Genomic DNA, 18,705 nt, shown 5'->3' on the forward strand with positions numbered 1-18,705 from the left:
AGCTAAGGTCTTTGTAGATACCACTATGTATGACGAAATAAAGTTTAATTTTTTATCACATTTACGGTAAGTTGTGGCTGGCACCATCTTCGGTAACAACTACTATAATATCATCATTGTTATGTGACTGTGGTCGCGATTCGTTGCCGATAGGCCGAATGACATTTATTCGCCTTGTCGGTTGGCCTGTAAAGACGCCACATTTTTTTATAGTACTTCATTCTTATTGGACTATTTTTTTGTGAAACAACTTCACATTGACTCATTCCTATGAAATGTCACAGCAGTGAAGTTGGTTCACATGAAAATAAGCGCAGTGACATCAGTAATTTTATGACAGAATGTACTAAAATATGGGAAAACTCTATTACATTTCTTCGTAGTTTCTAAACATCATTCTCCTATAGTGGGGAGAAAATAGAACTTCTCTTACTTGAGCTGTCACTTTGTTTATGTTTTCAAAATGATATGGTGAATTAATGATTTTTGGTTCGTGGATAAAAACGGTAAATCACTCCTCGCACATATGAAAAACTCTTGGAGAAATAATGAAATAGGAAATTCCAATATTCAAACGCTTGCAAACATGACGAAGCTACTTTTATCTGTGATGTATGACCTTTGAACCAAGGTCCTATTTGAACCTTAAATGACCTAACTTCGTATAGAATTACACCACACATCTTCTTACCAATGGTTTCCTTCTCCCACTCTCTCTCTCTCTCTCTCTCTCTCTCTCTCTCTCTCTCTCTCTCTTTGTTCCAATTAAATCAAATTTGTTTACACACATCGATTACACTACAAAACTAAGTTCTAAAATTTTATTATTGATAAGAATTTGTTGTTAATAAATCGACATTTTCAACACAGAAGCTAACTTTTCGTAAAACATAATTTCCCGCCTTGTGTTCCTGTAAACGTAGATAAAGTTTGCTGGTATTGTTCAAAACTACCCACGAATGTGAATGTGCAAAAGTAATACGACACGATCTATATGTAAAATTATATCTTCAAGTTGAAGAAACAGAAACTTCACAGAAATTTCCGTCGAACTATACGTGAATCCCATGGGCGTGATTTTTTCTTTCCTACATGATATAAAAAAGCGGTAGCGTAGCGGTATACTCTTTTATATGCAAACTTTAACTTTCACAAAAGAAACGTAAAAGAGCTTTCTTGCCAAAGTCTGTCTTCTCACGTATTGGAAAGTATTTATTCGTTTGCTGGTTCGAATCTATCTATACGTATAGAGAAGTAGGTGAACTCATAACTTTAGAATATATTTTCATAAGGAAGAGAACTGATGAGTTTAGTTGGAAATGTTTGCTTGATTTTGATGCATCATATTCGGATGTAATCAGACATCGATAAATGACAAGTTACGCTTTTTTAAGATATTTCAGTCTAAGTTCACGAAGACACATTATGTCATACTTATGTTGAAGTTTAAGCTCCAAACATTTCCAGATCGTAAATACCAAGCTGATTTTACGACGGTAGGAAATTCGCATTGAATTAGGACTGGAGGACTGGGCTTATTATTCGAAATTTTATTTCCAAGAAATTCTGAAAATTCCTAAACATTCTAGCAAAAAATTCTTGAAATTCTGAAATCAATTTTTAAGAATTTTGACAATTTTTAAGATCAAATTCTGAATAATAAGCCCTGCCAGAAGAACGACTTTTCATACACTCAAGATATTATGTTGTTGTAGCACATATTGAAAATGAATTTGAATTTCAACACAAAAATTCGTTCATCAGCATTCGGCACTATGGTTAGAATAATTTCAAAGTCTTGCCGTTCACAATTCTGTGAATGAAAAACTATAAACCTTTCATCTACACCGATCAACATTATGCCATTAAACATGTCAACCGTTCTACGTTTAAGCCCCTTAGATATTTTTCATGGTTCGGGTTGAAAATGAGGGCGATTTTGGATTTTTTTTTCGAGTTTTCATCCTCTACCTGTTTAGGACGATTGATTTGAGGCAATTTCGCGGATTGTAGACCGAGCAGAGCCGTCCACAACAGATGCAGAAGAATTTTTTTGAAAGTGGTTTTTGCTTCTGGGGAACAGCTATACCTTACTGGGCACATATAAAAAATTCCAATAGAAAATGCGTCCGATTTCGGTCTTCTGTTTTTCAGAAGAATCCCTCACTCCCAAAAAGTCAGCTTTGCTGCATAGGATCGAAACATAACTACAATAAGCGAAATGGGGCTAACATACATTGACTGTACTTTTATGACCTTTATCGTAACTTCTGTGCGCATTTTTAGGGGGATGCAAAGTACTTGCAATTGATAGTGTGCAACTGAAACCGTTGAATTGAAAATTTCAATCTTCCTGCCATATGCATTTATTTGCAATTTAAATGCACTTCCGCCAGTAAAGCAAACTTTACGATTGATTTGAATGACACCTTGAATGCCAGCATTAGGGGGTCGTTCACAAAATCAGAACGAGCCATAAAACTTTAGTTTTAATGATTGCAACAACTCTCCGTATAGGACACCTCCGTTGACCAAATTTTTTTTTAAGTACTTCATTCTTAGCGCTCTGCTGAAACAACTTCACTCTTAATATACACGACATGTCGTAGCAGTGAAGTTGGTTCACAAGAAAATTGAGCGCTGATATAAGACGAAAAGCGAACGGTTTTCGTCTATTTCGGTATTGCAGCAATACTACATGGCTGTCTTTCAAACCTTATTGGTGACTAGTTTGCACTTCAGCAGTATGCATCGCATTTATTGTTTTCGATTAGATATATGAGCCGGCTGATGCCGATAATTTGTTTTTCTTAAAAATGGATAATTTCTGTTCCGGCAATCACTAGAATTGATTGAATTTGTTTTGAAAGCAAGCTGTTCTTGGTACCTCTTTTTTTTCTATTTTCACGTCGAGCCGATGAACACAAATTATCCGGTGCATACATCTATTTTAAATTGCTTTTGCCACGGACTATAACCAAAGTGTATGTCTTGCAATCTTCCTGAACGAATATTATTTACAGTACACATAATGAAAGTGCAGCACTTACAAAATATGACATCAACATCAAAGGGCCATTCCATTTGCACATTTCTCGTGGCTAGTAAAATGCCATTCACAAGTTATGTACGTATTTAAGGGGAAGGGGAAGTTCTCTAAAGACGAAAGCTTTACCGATTCTCGATAGTTTCTTCATTCAGTTTTGCGTTCGTATAGGGAAACTGTTTTTTTTTTCGCTTACGTAATTTGGGAATGATACCTAAAAAGTTCAAACTGTTTGTGGACGATACCTACAGTCTAGTATCTCTGGCGTATACAGAAAAATGTTTACAAAATGTATACAAACGCAATGCTGATTTTTTTCTTTCATGATTCATCTCTCAAATAGAATCCGATGGAGCCATGGTATAGATAACTTCGAAACAAAACTTTTCACATTTTCATTTTGGGATTACGGGACATGAAATTTCATTTGATAAAATGCACATTGCACATTACGGGAATTACATTTTTTTTTAAATTTATTACGTTTGCGATAATTTAACGGTGTAAAAGTTATTTGGTTGCACATATATGGTCGTTAAAGTGGTACATTTAAAGCAACGATAAAGTCTGAGAGTATTTCATTCCAATAAAATATTGGAAACGTTTTTCAAAGGGATCGAAGCACATAATATACCACGTCCATATGCATCCAAGATGATCCCAAAACAACCGAAAAGCCTTTTAGAATGATAAAAGAATAAATTCTTTTTTTTCCACTCTTCATCCCTACGCGTAAAAGAATTATAATAAATTTTAAAACCAAAAATTGAAAAGATTTTAGGTCTAACTGTACATATATACCCATTCTATGCGTTCTATGCGTATATAATATTACCTTTCGGCAATATAACGTTGCTACAACACCCCAATCCTAATATCTATAACTTTTACCATTCTGTGTTTTACTCATACCCCGCTCAAAACATGGGAAATCAACTATAATACAAAGCATATATCATGAACTTCTTTTCATGTTTTATGTACTGACTCACGCACACACAGGCATACACACAGAGGAGCTAGCAGAAAGCTATAAAAACATTTTCTTTTACGATACTTTCATCTTATCATCTTTTGGTCACCACACAATCCGCTTCCCTTTTGTTCTACACGAAGCGAAACAGAATCTATATAACATTGTTGAAAGGGCGTAAGGAGCATGAGTTCATAATATATATACATACGCAGTACGTATAATAGAGAAGACTTCCATTGCCTTACGCCTTCCATATATGTAACACTTTCCTCGAGAATTTTAGACACATATACACCCTGAATTATTATTATATCATCGACGTTTTCTCTGCTAACTCTTTTGCCACTTTATTATACTTTTAGTTTACCAGCGAGTTATTACCTACATAAAGTGTGCATATAAGACACCTTAAGACTCTAAATTTTAAGAGCAATGAAGCACGGGGTTTTTCCATTTTCTAACTTTTCTAAAGAGAGTCTTATTGAAGCCTGTGCAGACTATGAGTTAGGTAAACAATTTTAGATTAAATTCTTTAGCTATAACTTTCGAAATTCCGATACAACCAGCATTTGCATATACCTGTTTTTTCTGCAGTTACTTCTGTAATTTATTACCGTATACATTTCCACCATCGGCACATAAAATGTTTGATTTGTTTGTCCCTTACGCAAGGCTTGGGATAATTTTATGTCTATTTTATTAGACACAAAGCACTTAAAATTCTCATCAGATTGAAGGTTAAATGACTCGGATTCCTAGTTCATTATCAGATAAAAATGGCTCCAGCTTTTTCGGTTAGAAGAAGCGGTGACCAATCGAAATCTACAACCATTTACATACCTTCTTCGACTATTCAACTTCTTTTATTTAAATCCATAATTTATTCCAGCATTCCAGCAACGCATTTATTCTGGCAATGTATCTCAGCAGCGAATCGACTTAATTAAACGAAGTACTAAACTTAAAGAGAAATGCTACTGTTCTCGCATCGGTGCACTTTCGTCTTACATTGTATTTTGTCGGGTGAAATTGCAAGCAGCGAATGTGAAAATGAGATAAATGATTAAATGGCACTTCGATAAATTATGCCATAGATTTTAGCCGTACTTCTGTTAGTTTTAGCAACTGAAACGTAAAGTAATCCAAAACCAATCTTTTACTTGTTCTTCTCTCGGTCGCCCAGTCTATATAAATAAGGCGATAATGGCTACACAATGGAAAAGCTTTTACTCATCTCTGTGTGTGCAACCTTACAAACCGTAAAATCATTTTATAACGAGTAAGCACACAAAATCATTCAGTTTTATTCTATTCAAATGGCACACATACCCATACACGCCCGCTCATCCATATGTGTATACATATATGGGATCACATCGAATACAATGAATTTTTGGTCGGCAATGCGCTGGCGTGACAGACGCGCCCCGACGCTTATAAGACAGCATCCGAGTACCAAACGAACATCACCATTTTTCTTCCCCCAAAAAAAAAATTGAATATATATAGGCACTACAAAGTCCTGCTGCTCTGGGTTGTTTCAGTCCCGGACGAGTATTTGAACAGAAAAGTGATTTGGAAATTTTGAATCGAATAAAAATGATTTTTTTTTACAAAAAAAGAACTTAAATTGAGATAAAGACACAAAAACAATATTCAGTTTCGGTGGTGCATTGAAACGATAATCATATTTGCTTTACACCGGGATTTGTTGACAAGTGAAAGCCTTCTTTCCATTGAAAATTTCCATTAACAAAACACTTTTTTTTGATTGTACCTTACCCATTTTCGTATAAGTCCGGAAAATGTATTTTGTTGTTCATTTTTAACCAAAAAAAAAGGTGCGATACGTGCTACATTATCGTATTTATTATATACTAGTGCAGTTGGTGGTGTTATTTTTGTATACCAATTTTTCATACGATTTCGACGTGAAAATATTTATACATTTCGAATGTTGTGTTTTGTATACTAGACCGATTAGTCTCTTCCATGGATGTGTGCTGGTTTGGAAATGGAAAACCCATCGTTTAATATCTAAGTAAATGACATTTTCCTTTTTATTACATACACAAAAATAAATTTTTGTTAGTTGTACGTTTTGTCCTGAAGGTCCTGAAGCATATTTTCCACTTGAATTTAATAAATAATTATTAACAAACCACCAACGACATCATCCATCATGATGTACGAAAAATGGTTGGGTTTTTTTTTAAATATATCATAAATATATTATAAGCGACGAGAGCTACTGAGGGGAGGGGAAGACGAGCACAAATATCACAACAAAAAAAACTTACTAATCTGCCAAAGAAAACCATTTTTGTGTAATCATATCAGCTTCCATGTCCCATTATGATGTGATTGATGTTGATACGTGGTACAGTGTGTGAGGAATTTATGTACCCACCATTCAGTCAGACAATGTGACACATATATTTTCCGATGGAGCTTATGGGGATAATATGTCCTATGGAATTTTCATCTTGATCTCTTTAAATAAATGGGTAAATGGACAATCCCCAAGTTGTGTCGTTCTCGACAATAAAATAGCAACAGCAAAGAAACAGCAATATAAACTCAAAACCAGTCAATATCAATGGCATACAACAACAACGATACTATAGACAATGCCTACATATATATTTCGTCGATTTAACTCAATGTTGACCTCGTATTTATTACGTTCACATCTATATGTATATGTCCTTTTTACTACGACCTATACAGACAAAGGTGTTTTCACTTGGCCTTTTTTTACACAAAACTTTTCACTCACATCAATAACCAATAAGCCCCATTTCACAAATATTCTGTTTGCGTTTGTTATTTTATTCCAGTCCAGCAATTCGTTTTAATTTGCCATTGCACACATATCTCTTTGTTTTGTCTCCTTTTTTAAAGTTATAAGTAGATTTGTTTGAATATATAAAATCGACACAAACTACACACAATTTAACAAGATTTGCTGCAGAAAGGATTTAGATGGGGTAGCATTTTTCATTTAACATGTAGCAATACAGCAAAATGGTTCAGATGGCTGCATGTCGCTGTGAAGCTTATGTATGTGGCAGGACTCTTTTCACTGAGCATTGTGATCCTCTTAACTTTCAGTCTACATCTTACTTCTGTTCCTCCAATGAATGTAAACTATTCTTCAGAGTTTGATGCAAAATCTGTTACTTCATTATGTTAAATGCCAGTTTTTCACGAAGACATCACCCAAACCAGAACTCATCGGCTTCCCTTTCAAAATTTATCTGACCAATGCTAATTATTACAATTACAAACAGAGAACACTTTTATTAATCGTTTCTTTCTCAAGTATCCTTATTTATACAGGACATAGAATTTAGGAGTTTAAAAAAAACGACATTGAAATAATCATAGCAAATGACGGGAAAGGGATAGGTTGTATTTGCGTATTTCATTTGCGTAATTATAATAAATTAAAGGCAACAGTAAATACAAAGCGTAATTATGGTAATTTTATAGAGGAGGTGAAGTCAGTAAGACACTAACTAATATAAAATAAGATGGAGCGGCTTGCGTTGGAATGGCTTAATAGAAATCTGTATGCTGTAAAATTGAGCATCGGAGTCGGTCTGTCGCGCAACCAAATGATTTTGAATTCATCTATAATTTAGTCAAACTATTATTTTTAGAAATAGCAAAACAACATTAGAGAAACTTGAGGGAAAACTACACGATCAAACTCTCTTCAACCTTCTTCCATTGGATGTCTATTGTATCTATTGGCGTACTATTTCCAACTTTCGGTCACCAATAGCAAATAGCACTTGTCCCAATATTTGCTCGCGTAGTCTTCCCGTCGGAGAAACTCTATTTTTCACATACTCTACAAGCCCTATTCAGTTCAAGTCCAAATTAGATTTTTCATTTAGAACAATGTGCACAACATTCACCTAAGGCTAATGACTCGAAGTCAAAATATATTTTAAGTGAACTTTAAAGCCAGTGTAAGTAAGAAAATTGTATTGACTGCTGCACATAGTCTTTGACAAAACTAACCGATTGATGTGGCTACAAAAATATTTCATATCAATAAAGTATTTATCTTGAAAGTATCTGAGTATAAAGTCAAACAACACTCGTGGAACTGTTGCCAATCTTCAGTCTTCTGCGCCAGCTAAACCACGACACAGAAAAGGATTATTTTACAATTTACTCTGTTGGGGTGAAACATGATGAATTAGCTAAAATGACTTTATGAGTATGATACGAAATAACAAATTCCTATCCTTGTATAGTAATATTTAAATATATATGTATTCACCTGATCACTTATTTCAACCTGAAATCTATTACTTTAATGATGATTTAACATATAATAAAGTATTTGGTCGTCTATGTTTTCAAAATTTTTAGAATATTGAGTAACAACCGAATCTGTTACTTCGATTGTTTAAAGTGTCTTAAAGATCATGAATCTTGCATTTCGTTTGTTTTAACATCCATTTGGCTATATAAGACAAACTAACTCGAGTTGATGGCTTATTTCTGTCGTCGTTTTCAATAGCAGATGTCTGATTTTTGACTGGGGTGGAAATCATTGTGCTATGTTTTGCACAAAATGACTCCTATTTTTGTTGTGTGTGCGCCCTTATTTTCGGTAATGAAATATACATTTTTGAAGATGTTTTGCAGCAAGTTGCTCAGTGGTAAAAAATTGTGTTACTTGACAACTAAAGAGCTTCGACTACTGCTGCGAGCGGAGCGAGTTATATTTTTTTTAATAACATCTTAAAAGGTATGAGTTCATCTATTTCCATACATGGTTATTGGCTTTCATTTTTCACTTGTTGTCAAGGAGGACGATGTGTTGATGTCTTTTAAAATTTACGGCTGTTAGGATTTACATTCTACTCTGCTTTAATTCCTTCAATGGACGTGTTCTACCTAGTTATCGAGACAGGTTAAAGCGATTCCTTAAACTCCGGCCAACTTATAAGAAAACATTTTCCTTCTTCTATTTCTCCAATAATTTTGATACGAGCCACTATTACAACGCCATATTATTATTACCGAAAATTGTTCGAAAAAGAGGACCAATTTTATGGACGATCCCTACGGAATTCTCGTATTCTGGGCAAAGACATTGGGTTCTATATCGTACACATTATGATGACCGAACCATTAGCCTGGAAAGTTGTCTCCTAAGAGTATAAAATAAGATTTTTTTTATCTCACTAATGTGTCCATTTTCCCCGAACAATATCAAACTTTTCCCGAACACACAAACTGAAACCATTCGAAACGGATATGTGTACTTGTGTTATACACACGAAAAAAATAAAATAAAATAAACAAAACTCATATGACTCTAAATACGACGAAGGATATATTTGCACACATAAAAAACAAGAATATAAAAGATATCAACCAGAAAAATTATAAAAAAAAATATGAAAAAATATTCTCTATGTTACGAGGGCGAATAGGAAATTAAAAATTATTTTTTCTCACAGTCGCTTTGAAAACGGGGAGCACATTTTCGTTGACATATAGAACATGGTTGGAGCGTTTTACAGACAGTAGGAAGCCGATCGTTTTAAAGTTATTTTCGAAATGGAAATGAAATTGGCTGATAATATTATAGAGAGGACGATTCACCGTTTATGACAGCAAAAATATTCTGATATGACATTGTATAATATAGAATATAATATAAAAAGTAACTTTTCGATCATAATAATGTTCAATATAGGAAATGAAATTGTGAGATTGCTCCTCTTGACACGGGCCATATAATAAAAGTTCTGGAAATTGTATAAAGAAGTACGAGCTACCTCTATAAATATTATGATGGGCCATCTATATATAATATTGTGTAATGAAACACACTCATCAGACACAGCGATATTAAATACATAATAGCAATATGTTCTGTTGTTAATAAATCTTAAAATATGTTTTTCTTCTTTTTTGGGAAATTTTCAGTCGTTTTTGTTATTTGTTAGGCGGCACCCATTGTGTATTATTTCACAGGACTATAATCGTGTAATTATCGTCGAGGTGCAGCGAAAGATCGCGTGCATGTCTTCAGCTCAAGAGTTATTCACGTGCCGAAGTGGGGAGTATTAGTTAGCCAGTATGGATTTTAAGGGAATTGAATTCCCAAAAATCATTGTCTTTTTAGTTGTTTTATATGCTTTTAAGGCCCGTCATTGGGAAATGACAGGACAGTTTCCCGAAAATGTATGGAAAATTTTATCATTCAAAGAAACTCACCTCTTATGCTTTCCATTGTATTCGGGCATAGTCTCTTTAGGTCGCCAAGGCATATTTGAACACTAAACACTTTTTACTCGATGCAAAAACAAAAAGTTTTTTTTTGTTTTGTCGCGACAAAAACACAGAAAATATTTCGGAACAACTGTGACACTCCGCTACTATAAGTACTAGAATGAATGTTTGCTGTGTTCACTTCGGCGGTAAAATATTTTCATTCAAAAAAGTGTCGGACTTCGGACATATTATAAAAATCATGTAACAGTTGACAAAGTATAACGTATACATTTAATAATGCTCATCGACCATTTTTTAAAGCTTTACGAGAGCTCAGCGGACATTCTTTCAACGATGGGAGAGCATTTATTAAAAATTTAACATCTAGTAAGACTGCGCTGAGCGTTAATAAATGTTCGTTCCTCTTTAGTAAGCTAAGAAGACTTCTCGAAGTCTAATTATGCCACCTCTTTGGATAAAAATATCGATTGAGTTCTAATAATTCTCCGCTGAGTTCTAATAATTCTCCGCTGAGCTTTAACAAACCTCCGCTGAGCTTTAAAAATTCTCCGCTAGAAGTCAGGAAGTGTCCCTTAGGCCTAAGCAAGTTGCAGGAAGGCTTAATGGAGCGAATGGGACACTCAGCGGAGATCTGCCAAAGCCAAGTGGAGTCTTATTAAATCATAGCAACAATTATTCGGTATCCGCTGATGCTTATTGAGTGTTCGCCTAGCTTCATTGCCTTACTACAACGTGCTAAGGTCTGAGGGACTCTTACTGAGGCCTAGCGGAGAATTATTAGAGCTCAGCGGAGGTTTGTCAAAGCTCAGCGGAGAATTATTCGACCTCAGCCGATATTTTTATTCAAAGAGTTGGCATGATTAGACTCAGCGAAGTCTTGTTAGCTTACTAAAGAAGTGGGAGAGGTTACAATTTTAATAAATGTTTGCCATCGTTGAAGTTTCGGACCTATTTTTGAATGAAAATATTTTACCGCCGAAGTGAACACAGCAAACATTCATTCTATTACTTATATTAGCGGAGTATCACAGTTGTATCGAAATATTTTCTGTGTTTTTGTAGCGACAAAACAAAAAAAAACTTTTTGTTTTTGCATCGAATAAAAAGTGTTTAGTGTTCAAATATGCAAGGCTGTATACTTTGGGGAGGTCACGCAGATCGCCATTTTATTAAATACGCGGGATAACACCTTTTCCATACAAACAAACTCACCAAAATTGAATTTGTATGGCGTGGTGAATTTTTTGTATGAAACGTGGTGTGTAACAAGGCTGTATACTTTGGGGAGGTCACGCAGAACAGATACGCGGGTTACACACCACAGTTGATGATAAAATGGCCGATTTCATACAAAAATTCACCTACTCTGATGATTCTCGTCGTCTTGATGATGTGGTGAATTTTTTTACATGTAAAATCATCAGAAGTGGTGTGTTCCCGCGTATCTAATAAAATGGCGGTCTGCGTGACCTCCCCAAAGTATACAGCCTTGGTGTGTAACCCGCGTATCTGCATCTGCGTGACCTTCCCAAAGTATACAGCCTTGCAAATATGGTCGTCAAGGCATGCTATGCCCGAATACAATGGAAAGCATCATGGGTGAGTTTCTTTGAATTTTTTCGGTGAATTTTTGTGATAAAATTTTCCATACATTTTCGGGAAACTGTCCTGTCATTTCCCAATGACGGGCCTTAAGCTAAATCGATTTATATTATTTATAAGAGAAGTCAGATTTTTTGGAAATTTAATTCACTAGAATATGCCCTGGTCCGGAAATCTATTCAGGTATGGAAACAAAGTGAGAAGCTTTACAGTCAAATTTTTGTCTCCGAACCTCAAGTGCAGATAAAAGCTTAAGTTTGTGTAGAGGATAGCACTAGTTTTATGCAGATATGTTTTTGACAGTTTGGTGAAAACAAACTTTTTCCGAAAACGATTTCTTCTTCTTTCCCTTGTGCGTTTGCCAAAACATACGCGAATTTTACCGTTATCATAGTCGACAGTATATCATGATTAGGTTAATTATAGTAGACTCTACCATAATAGGGCTATTATGGTATTGTGTCCAAAGAAGAAAGTCGATTATAATGCCAAAATTAGACTTTCATTGATTTTCTTTTTGCTATTGAAGGTGCCAGTGCAATGAAATTAGATCAGAGACGGTATGGTCTCTTCCAGATAAAAATGTTTTTGAAATAAGACTCCGACAATATTCATTTATTACAATTGAAAGAATACATTTCCATTATCCCGTATTTAGGGGCCAGCTTTCGTTTATTTACTTGTCGATCCAAAGCGCTATAATAGCATGTGACATGACATACAAACAAACCTGACTTCGTAGCAAAAATATAGAATGTTTGTTCGTTCGCATTTATGATGTATTACGTGTGTACATGAAGTAGATTTTCTTTCTTTCTTTTGAATTTTATAGGATTTCCAAAGGTCTGCATAATACGCATTTGGACATATAGACGGAGTGTTTCTTTTGCAGGGACCATTCGGGATGAACGTATAAAAGGTATCTTGTCTGAGGGTTTATTTAATTTGAAAATTATGAAACTGGAGACGAAATAATGAAATCGCATTTTTTTTCTCCCCTCTAAATCGTTACACCTTTACGACAGGTGACAAATTAATAGAAAGACATTATGGGATCCCTTTCACATTGTGTTAATTTGGATAGGTTGTGCGGCCCCGAAATTCTAATTTGAATAAGCTGACACCCAACGTTCGGTGAGATGCGATCATTTAAAATGACAAAATCCTCCATTTTCCAGAAATGGTCGGGACTGGGTTGTAGATTTTGGAATTTTATGCGAAAAAACCAAATCAATATCCTGGACAATGCTGGCTAGACGTGACTCGTTAATAACGAATTCAAGTTCAATATCTCATTGACTTGTCAATTATGAATGTGTGTATGTGATATTTCCGCACGATTATCGTGTTTTGATTCCGTTGCTCCTACATATTCTTCACTGCCTCTTTCTATCTATTTCTGATTATTTTTCTCGTTTTTTCGTTGTTGTTATTGAAATGAATAATTTATGATTATGTATTGAAAACGAATTTGCAAAATCTAATAAAAATTTGTTGTATCTCTCCCATTAAAATGCTGGGAGGGAATATTCCTATCGAAGCTTATCGATCGATTGGTTTTGTTGTGTTGTTTTTTTCGTAGCCCAGAATCTTTATGTATGTTTCGAGGTTGCAAAGTAATTGTATTGCAAATAGCTACCCCAATGCCCCGAATAGTTGAAAACTTTTGGCGAGTCAGGTTGTCGAGTCCATTAGTACCATATTTTGCGTATAACGAATTCAAATGTTGTAATTTTGAAATGTACCTAATGGTAGCTACTTCTGCCTCTAATTGACCAGTATCTCTTCCCGGACAGCATAACCACAGCTTTTTGAATTCATGGTGCACAACGTAATAAATGTTGCCATATTACACACCCCAAACAGAAGAAATTTATGTGTGAAAAATACTAGCTCTTTAAAAATATCCGCTCGAACGAGACCAAAGTTTCTGCTATACGGTGTAGCACATAGCACATATAGCACATATATTGTGTGCAGACCAAAAACTATGGTTGTGTGCAGGGAATACAAAAACATTTTCCAAACTTTGCTGGATTCGGAAAACTAAAACAATTTTTCATGGAATTTGTTACATGCTTGGACCTGTGTTGCAAATGTTATGCGAGTTACCGAGAAGTAGCTGGCAAAGGTAACTGGATTGCTATAATGTCCCGATTGTGTTATAAATTTATTGAAAACTTAATTTTCAATGGGATATAATTTAATTAGAGTGTGCACTTCAAAGGTGGGACTGTTTCGCAGTTGGTATAAGTGGAATTTATAATGCCAATACACTCACTCAAACCATTCATGGGGTTAATTGAAAAGTACCATTTTCGAATGGGGTCATGATTCGTAGCTTATAGTAGATATATTAGCAGTTCCAGTTCTAACAGAAAATTTCTTTGAAATATCAAAAACGAACAGCACGATTTCGAGAATTAGTTTCTAAATTAATAAGTTTTCCTGACGAACATTTATAGAAACTGTTTTGTTTCGATCAGCATTCCAGCTGATTTAAATTTCCATAAACTAATACTATTCATAAACCTAATTTGCAAGAATCAATATATCTAATGCAGCAGCTATTGATTGTGTTTGACATTGTTTTTGATTTCGATAATTGCTAAACAAGATAAACAATAAATTAAAAATTCTGAAAATAAGATATTATTAAATCCCTCGTGAAAGTCATATACTATCAGATGGTGTCGAAAATAGCAACATAAAATAAATGATGAGTTTTGGCTTCAGTTCACTAAAATTGTACATTTTTCCATTGTTCTGACGTTTTCATTTTGAGGAGTGGAATGTTTGAATCGCACTAGTCAAATTAACGATGTCCAAGCAATTACGTAGTTCATTTTACAAGCTTCAGGTACGTAATGGTGTCATTACGGTTGTTTGATGTTATTGAAAATCATTGATGAAATACAATACGTACTTGCTCGGAAATCTACTGATGGGACGAGTGGAGGTTTGAAGCTACTATTACTCACAAAACGACTCGGAATAGTATTTTCCACAACAAAAAATAAACAGATGAATAGTTTCGTTTTCGTGTGTTTTTGTTGATCCGAGGCAATGCTGAGGTCAATAAACACAAAAAACGAGACTTTTCATCTGTTTATCCGGAGTCATGTAAGAGATTCTACATATCAATTTACTTCTCGTCGCTAGGGTTGTAATAAGCCACTTTCGATATAGGGTCGTATCGATATCTATATAAGGAAAATAACAGTATGTACACCGCACTGCTGGCAATAAATTGGACTGACAGATGAAAAAGTCAGTGAATGAAATAAGTAATCAACGTGGGGTTTAACCACTGGGAGAAATGGTGTCACATCTCTATGAACACATGCCGTACTAAATAAGAAATGGTTGTCATTGTTCCATTGTTCATCACACAATTTAGAGTAGTCTGTGACCTCTCGGGTAATGAAATATTCTCGCAACATAAGAGTAAAATTTATGTAAAGAAATAGAAGATTTAGTGATTTTACCTTATAAGTTCTGAAAGATTTAAACTAAATCATGGCTCAGCTTAAAAATACCAATTTAAATGAATTTTTTCCTAAAATCGGCTTTGCCAATTGTTATTAGAAAATGCTCACGAAAATCAAAGGTACAAATAATTCGTGTTGCCATGATCCCGAGTGATGTCTCACAGTCAACACTGCTCGAAAATACCTTTCAAGCAAGCCTAATATCGGTATCATGTCCAGTCCACATCAGGATATCCATCAGGACTATTTAGGAATATTTCCCACTATTTCCAACTAAAAAATGGTCTTGAAGTGCGACTGTAACGATAAATATTAGGTTTGTTTTTGTTAGTTCTCAGGGAAGTCGAAGGATAGCAATTACCTTTCGATTGGTAATAAAAATGATAAAATCCATGAGCTGTCTGAGGATGTTTCTCGTCATTTGTAAAAAATAGACGTTTCGCTTTGTGCTAATTTATATAAACAGTTATAAACACTCTAAAAGATTAACTTATTCGTTACAATCGAAAATAGATTTGTACGCCTGAATATGGAAAACATCTCAGTTTAGTACAGATCAAAATGTTCCACTTACGATTTTTTTTATTGAAATGATAATAAATATTTTATTTGCAGACTTACGGTTGGCATGCATTTATATTTAACAAAGATGATATTTATGTGTTCAGAAGTAAAAGCAAAAGAGTTCACAAACTTTTCTATCTCTAGAGACCTGTGAGAAACGGTGTACCATTCGTCGGACACAAATGTTGATAGACACATCTGTATTGCAAAATAGAAAAATGAAAGATTTTCTTATCTTTATCCCAGCTCAACTTCCGTTATGTATAATATTTTTATAAAATTTATGTCAATTTTTCCATGTCAGCCAACCACTTTATATTTTTGATTGAAAAATGTATTATTTTTATATGTTCTGCGAATTCACACCGTACAGGTATATGTGTTAGAGTTGTGCGGTTCGAAATATTTCATTTTCTTTTTTTTTTTTTAACCCGACCGCAATTTCAATCGAAATTGTTCAATGTTCATTGACACAGGATACTATAAGTGAGTATTCCAGGGACTATTTTTGGGAGAACATTTTCCCGTATTTGCTTCAATTGCCCCACCCAAATTTTCCATTTTTTTAATAACAATAATTTGGAGAAGTCTAGAAGTCTTTGTTGGAAAATTCAAGAAAATATGTGAAAAAGTTTTGTCAAAAGACAGTCTCTGGTATAATCCAAAGCAAAATGTGGACTAGTTGTGCATCGTCACTGACTACCGAAACAAATCAGGAAGATAAATCAGATCAAAAATAGGACGCGTTAGACCGATCGGGTCAGGATTCTTTATTCGGGCGACAGTCCGCACACCTCTAGATGTAAGATACATTTATAGAGAAACGAAAATGGATGTGGATAACCGAAAAAGGGATTGCGTGAATGGGAGATAAGTGTGAGAAAATATTTTGATGGGTGCACAAATTTACTCAATATTTTTCGTCGATATATATCACATCATGCGAACGAATTTCACCTGTTCATATAAAAAAGTGATTTTCTTCTGGTTTTTTTTCCTTCTTCCGTTCTTATCCTTCTTTTTCCTCCTCGAAATATTGATGTTCTTGTCACCTGCGTTCAAAATGTTTTTTGTATCAATGAACAGTCAACCTGTATTACAGAAGTTATATAAATAAATGGATTGCGATGTGTATATTATATCTTTGTTCAGTATCTACTACACATTACACACGGATAACAAAATATTCACAGAAAGAGATATGTTTTCAATTTTTCACATCGATTTTCGTATATCCATCATATTGAGCGAATGTATCGTCACTTTTTCTTTAAAAAAAAATATAAAAATATTAGGTAACGATAGAAATGCCGTCAGGCAGCACTGAATTAAGTGTTCATATATATGCATTGTCGTTGGGTTTGTAATGATTGAGTTCGATATTTTGTGTGACACTTTTTTTGAAAAAATTTGAATTGAGTGATTCAAACGATATTCCTGACATAACTCGTTTATGTGTTTCGTTTCGAAGCTTTTTTTTTACTTGGTTTTATTGTTAACTGATTTTTTGATAAAATTAAGACGGTAGATTCGATAAGAAAATGATCAAAAGCAATTGTGTGCAACCAGTTTCATATTATATGCTAATATTGCAGCTACTCGAAGAATTCAGTATCATGAATTCTTTTTGTATCGAAAACAGTCTCTTTCGTAGCGATTAGAAGCTGACTTATTTTTTCGCAATCAGCTTGCCAGTATTACTACTATGATTGGTACTATTGGAAAGCTGAGGCTAATAGGAACCAGGACACATGGTTTTTATAGCTCTCAATTGCTCTGTCAAGGTAGACACAGTCTAAATGTAGTCAAATTTTTGTACAATTTACTCGAGTCACTCCAGTCCGGTGCAGTAGCACTTTTCTAAAATTGTTTTTATAGTACTACAGAGGCTAGACGTACTCCCCATAGAATGTCACGCGGCCTCGCCACTACAAACTGTGCGTCTCTTCAAAGCCTACCATCCTACACAATGGTGTACCGGTTTTACAAAATGTTAAAGTTTTTTTAAGACAAAGCCGCAAATCCACTTAGCAGGTCCGTCTGATCATTTTAGGGAAGAACACTTAACTTCAAACCATCACTTAGTGCTGCCTCCAGATCGGTGGTTACAGTGGTTTTTTTTACACAGCACTGCTCCTAGCACGGACTTTGAATTTACAAGTGTCAAATGTGGAGGCTTTAGTGATAAGAGCTATCGCTTAGGATTGATTGTGTTTTAACTCATGCGACAAAAACTAGTCATCTATCTTTACAATAGAAACACACCGTGATTTCATCAGCTTCCGAATATTTTCTATGAACAATGAACGTTGTTAATGCTGGGAGCAGTGCTGTGGTTCTAAACATATTTCTGATTTTTTAGATTTTTTAAAATGCCATCGCCATATCCAGTCAATTAAGTGATTCCGATTTGTATGATATTTTGGCGCAAAATTTGTTTGACGAATAAAATACAGTTTTTTTCGAAAATTTAATTTAAAAGCAGGATTTAATTTTAAATTCTTCAAAAGTACAATTTTCGTGCTTGAAGATCATTTTTCTACGTGTGTCTATCTCGGACAAATGCTTTGCGACAATTTCGCATTTATAGGCAACAATTTTTAACTTTTGGAATGTGCGGATAGATCTCTGTGTCCTGAGTTATGAAACACTACTTCGTTGGTTCTAATGATGTCGGAGTTCAACAAACAAGTCCAAACCGCAAGCGATACTTTTCTCATCATACTCAGTGCACCGAGCCCTATCCAACCCATTAT

At 34.6% G+C, this 18,705-nt stretch overlaps 1 protein-coding gene across 2 annotated transcripts in view; it reads left to right on the forward strand.

The window, feature by feature from the left end:
* The first annotated feature begins 5,580 nt into the window (after positions 1–5,580).
* Positions 5,581–18,705, forward strand: part of LOC119066137 (muscarinic acetylcholine receptor DM1) — a 59,461-nt gene continuing 46,336 nt past the window's right edge. For both annotated transcript variants that reach the window (XM_037168428.1, XM_037168429.1), the window contains exon 1: positions 5,581–6,063. The gene's annotated coding sequence lies outside the window, so the exon portion shown is untranslated. The remainder of the gene's footprint in view (positions 6,064–18,705) is intronic.

Source organism: Bradysia coprophila, chromosome IV, assembly GCF_014529535.1.
Source record: "Bradysia coprophila strain Holo2 chromosome IV, BU_Bcop_v1, whole genome shotgun sequence".
NCBI lineage: Eukaryota > Metazoa > Arthropoda > Insecta > Diptera > Sciaridae > Bradysia > Bradysia coprophila.